The sequence below is a fragment of the Lathyrus oleraceus genome, chromosome 5, assembly GCF_024323335.1.
Source record: "Lathyrus oleraceus cultivar Zhongwan6 chromosome 5, CAAS_Psat_ZW6_1.0, whole genome shotgun sequence".
Classification (NCBI taxonomy): Eukaryota; Viridiplantae; Streptophyta; class Magnoliopsida; order Fabales; family Fabaceae; genus Lathyrus; species Lathyrus oleraceus.
In genome coordinates this window covers 304,987,065-304,992,051 of record NC_066583.1, presented here as the reverse complement: position 1 = coordinate 304,992,051, position 4,987 = coordinate 304,987,065, and the positions used below count along the sequence as shown (strand labels likewise).

The following is a 4,987-nucleotide window of genomic DNA, read 5'->3' as shown; positions in this document are numbered from 1 at the left end:
TTTAGTTCTTGAGTTTCATAATATGGTTACTTTTACCTGATTTTTCTTGAGTTAAGTCACTGTTTTGAGAAGTATGTAATATTTTGCTATGGCTATAGAAGATTTGCATAGGTTTATGCATTTTTATACTAATATGCCTCAACGTTGGCTTTTTGTTTTAGTTGGTTTAGAAGGTATCTCGTGCATTGCATGATTTTTCAAAGTCATAAAAAACATTGAGATGTTATAATATGAAAATGAGGATATGCATGATTAGATTTGAAATTTAAAACATGAGATATTTAAATAATTGTCATTCATAGAAACAAGATACGAGACTAAGCCATTCTTCAGTACACGTCCTTCAGTTTAATGGATTCATGTGGATTTGGGGGGTTGAGTGTCAAGGATTTCAACTTTGTAAATTAATTATTTATCAAAAAAAAATGTGGATTCATGTGGATTTTATGCATCTTGCTAGCACTGCTATGTATACTGTGCTATAACTTATATATCTTGCCAGATCTTGGTATGATCTGTTCTGTTAAAAAATTACTAACTTTTATGCATCTTGCCAGCACTGCTATGTATACATTGTATCGTTCAATGAATGGATTTTATAAACTTTATTCATAACCTTGTCCAGCTCTAGCCATCACTGTGCTATAACTACTATTTGCCAACACTGTGATATAACTGCTATTGCTATAACATTGCTATAACTGCTATTTGCCAGCACTGTGCTATCACTTCTATTTGCCAGCACTGCTATTGTTGTCTCTGTTTTATGAATTGGAACCGTTATTTGTTGATTGGTAGTTCTTGATTGGCTCCTTCGTTATTTCAGTGACTGGTGAGCCTAATCAAAATCTACCAATTAATGAAGTAGGTTCAGCTATGCAACCTATAAAGAAGAGGAAATCTAGTGCAAGTGGTTCTAGGCAAACATCTGCTTGCTGGGAACATTTTATTAGATTAGCCGATGACCTAGTTGATGCACCCACTGCAGCCTGCAAACACTGCCATAAAAAATACTTGTGTGACCCTACAGGTTTTATTTTGCTTTATATTTAAGTTTTTTCCCCATCACTCCATCCGTTTGGGAAGTGAAAGAAGAAGGTGAAGGCTCTGGAGCTGTTAAAGAAGAGACTGCCCAAACTGTTGTCGTCATTGAGCATTGGTATTTCACTCTTTTTATCGTTTTATCATTTTCTTGCTTTCGTTCTAATGTGATTGATAGTGCATGGTTTTTTCCCATTAGTATATAATGTACACTCTGAACATGCTCCTTGTTTAATTGCCAATGGTTAACCACTTTCACATTAGTATATAATGTACACCCTGAACTGTAGAGGATTCAATTCATTTTATTACTGTGCTTGATGTCCTGTTTAACTTTCAGTCTTCTTTATGTGCTCAACTTTTAGTTTCATAAACTAAAATTTGGTATTACTTTAATTACTCTAATAATTATATTTGTAATTGATTTTAACAGGAAGCTCTACTAAATGCCTTGAATGATGAGACTCAGAGATTACAGGAATAAGTATATTTTGGACAAATAAAATCTCACACTGATGTATTGGACAAGCTCCTATTAGAAGCTGGTATTCAACGCTATAATCCTAGGGTATAATGTTTTAAAATTTTATATTTCTGGGAAACTTGTATAATGTGATGTGTGGCTAACCAGTTTCTGATTGATGTAGATTATTTCTGATAACAAACCAAGGTTCATATCTCTTGCGATGTTTACTTTTGGAGGCATCTATACTAAACGAGATTAACTATTTGCATTCTCCTGGAAGTAAGTTGTTTGATATGTTAAAATAAACAGGTCCATTCCTACACACTGGTTTTTTGTCTTATCATTTGGACTGTTTTTATCCAATGCAGCAATGGATGATTTGAAGCCCGTGACACATCTTTTTGCCGTTGACATCACTTTAGCGAGTGGGATTAAGTTACTTCGCCAAGGCTTCAATTATCTGGTTAATACTGATTTGCATTTCTTTTAAATATTCTTCTATCTTTTAGCCTGATGACTGTCATTGGTTGGAGTGTTGGGCCACTTATTCAGTACTTGTATTTTTTTATTTGAACATTATTCTACAGATAGAAGGGTCCAAAGATGCTCGTGTAGGTCTTCTGTGTTTGATTAATAGTCTTATAAACATTGAGCTTTTTTTCGTTTTAGATAATGTGATGTTGTTTACGGCCGTTTTGTTTATCGACTTTGTATGTTCTTAGTTGAACATTTTTGTGTGTGTTTGTTTTGACCGTGCAGAGGAGTGCTGCTGATTCAATTTTGCGGGATTTGCAAGAGAATCCTGATATGTGGCTTCAAGTTATGCATATCTTGCAGAATACTCAAAATCTCAATACCAAGTTCTTTGCATTGCAGGTTGGCTTGTTTAATGAATTCCTCTGGAGTTAATGTTAGGAGGGGTGGATCGTAATTTTTCAAAATAAAATATGGATTTTGATTTATGATTTCCTGCACTGTTATGATTTCCTGCACTGTTATAATTTCCTGCACTGTTATGATTTCAAAAGCTCTAATTGATTTGTTATATGATCAAGATTTGTACGCTGGGTTGGTTGTTTAATACTGCACTGTATTTGAAAGCATACTTACTCTAAATTTTAAAGCACTAAAAATGAGGTACTTCAGTTTGTAATTATGTGAGATTTGAATGGAAGTACCTGTAACTGAATTTGCTTTGTCAGAAGTCTTGAATATATAACTTATATTATCTGAAACTTCTTTTTGTAGCCATTTTGCCAAGAGGCTGGCTTATGCCTATTGACTCAATATTCGTTTGACTACTGTGTTTATGTTTTCATATTTATTTTAAATGGATTACTTAGTTTTGTCCTCTGCAGTCTACTTACTTTTGGAGCTTTGCCTTTGGAAACAATGCTTATAAATGTCAAACAAGTTTTTCATCTCGAATGAGAATAATATATCAACTGCCTTTCTTAGTTTATGTTTTTTCTATTCTTGTACATTATATTCAGGTTCTTGAAGGTGTGATTAAATATAGATGGAATGCATTACCTGCTGAGCAGCGAGACGGGATGAAGAATTTCATCTCTGATATCATTGTATAGGTATCAACTGTATTTCGTAAAAGCAGTTATTTGTGTTGAGCTAGTCAGGCATACATAGTTTTTCTTTTTTAGTACTTGGTTTTTCCCGCATCATTGATCTTATTGTTGGTTTTTCTTGCATAGCTTTCTAGCAATGAGGCCTCATTTCGGGCGGAAAGGTTGTATGTCAGCAAACTCAACATTATATTAGTTCAGGTAAACAACACAGTTTCTTAACATTGACTAGTAATTCCTGTGTTTTTTAAGTTCTGAAACCCATGTTTCTATGGTTAATTTTTATGCTTTCCATTTATACACACATTCATTCATCTTAAGACAATTTGTACTTAAAGGCTTTATGTAATGGTGGGTGTCTCACACGCAGATTTTGAAGCACGAGTGGCCAGCAAGATGGCGAAGCTTTATTCCTGATCTTGTCTCAGCAGCTAAAACTAGTGAAACAATCTGTGAGAATTGCATGGCTATATTGAAAGTAAGTCTATCTCACTTTTCATTAAATTATGTTTCTTATGTCAATGTCAATGACTAACCTAAAAAATGGTTGTTCAACTTTTGAGTGAAGAGGTTTTTGATTTTTCGAGAGGAGAAATGACATAGCAGAAGATTAAAGAGCTTAAACAGTCATTAAACACGTAGCTGTTGATAGCTCAATGTCTATGTATTATTTTCTGCTTTCCATTTCACTCATCTTTCCTCTAAGTTGTGTGTCTGTAAGATTGAGTTTAATTACTTGTCGTACATTAATGGATTCATTAGGCTGCATTCTTAAAATTCTCAGTTGTGGTGTTTTATAAGATTTTGTGTACACTTGATTCTTGGAATGTGCTCTATAGATTGAAAGACTAGCAAGTGGTAATAACTGCATATATAAGTTTGTTTTTAACACAGAAGCACATCCTATACCAATCAATTTGAAGAAATGAGTTTTATTCATCAAATGCTTTCCATAGACAGTTTTTTAGAAATCCAGATCGTGTTTGCACAATGTGAAATGCTTCTTTGAAGTTACTATGACATCTCTTTGACTCTGAGCAAGAGTGCTTCTGGTTGCAAGAGTGCTTCTGGTTGTAAAGGAGTACTGAGCAAGAGTACTTAAGTATTAATTTTAATATGATAAGAATACTTTTAGTTTCTGAACAAATACTCAAAATGTATCATTGGGCTTAAAATGAATCAACCTAATAACCCGAATAAACCGCTAAAACAAACCCGCAATCCGCACAAACCGAACCCGTCCAAACCGTGTTGATATTGGGCGGAAATGGGCCTTCATATATGAACCGTGGGTTGGACTGGGTGAGGGTTTTGGGCCCGAAACCGCTCGACCCGGCCCGTTGTCCAGCCCTAACAACAGGGCTTCAGAGTGACTTTGCCCTCATCGTCGTCCTAGAAAGGTTGATGTGCCTCTGAAAAGAGGACACTCATTTGGCGCAGATGTAATGGGTCTCGAAATATTTGACTCCCTTATGCTTGGGAGTATTGGCATCTATTAACTGCTCAAGATTTCCCGGTAAAGAATAGGAAAAAAAATAGTCATTATCGCTTCTAGAATAAGAGATTCTCTCATAACTCCCAAACATCCCCATTTCTAAAATCCTATAGCTGATTGTATCATCGACTCACTCAATATTCTTCATACAATATAAATACAACAATGTCTACTCTCTTTCATTAAAGGGTTATATTAATTTTCCCCTCTCATCTAAATCCATAATAATCACCAAGTTTGAAAAATAAAAGGGTGAAGAAAAGGAAAAATGTTGTATACCTATAGGCGAGTAGAGATAAGAATTTTGACTTAGAGGAGATGAACAACTTTCTATAAGAAAGAAAAATGTGATATCGTGTTTCAAAATGTGATGGAGTTGTCCTTTTAATAAAATCAAAAGCTAGT

The 4,987-nt window shown here is 34.5% G+C and overlaps 2 long non-coding RNA genes across 2 annotated transcripts; both read left to right on the top strand.

Moving 5' to 3' along the window:
- Positions 1 to 1,757: 1,757 nt before the first annotated feature.
- Positions 1,758 to 2,131, top strand: LOC127088226 (uncharacterized). Its single transcript, XR_007790153.1, has 3 exons — positions 1,758 to 1,786; positions 1,876 to 1,970; positions 2,095 to 2,131. It is a non-coding gene; the product is annotated as an uncharacterized LOC127088226 (long non-coding RNA).
- A 133-nt stretch (positions 2,132 to 2,264) lies between these two features.
- On the top strand, positions 2,265 to 3,587 carry LOC127088225 (uncharacterized). The gene is made up of 4 exons (XR_007790152.1): positions 2,265 to 2,383; positions 3,001 to 3,093; positions 3,217 to 3,288; positions 3,458 to 3,587. It is a non-coding gene; the product is annotated as an uncharacterized LOC127088225 (long non-coding RNA).
- The last annotated feature ends 1,400 nt before the right edge of the window (positions 3,588 to 4,987 follow it).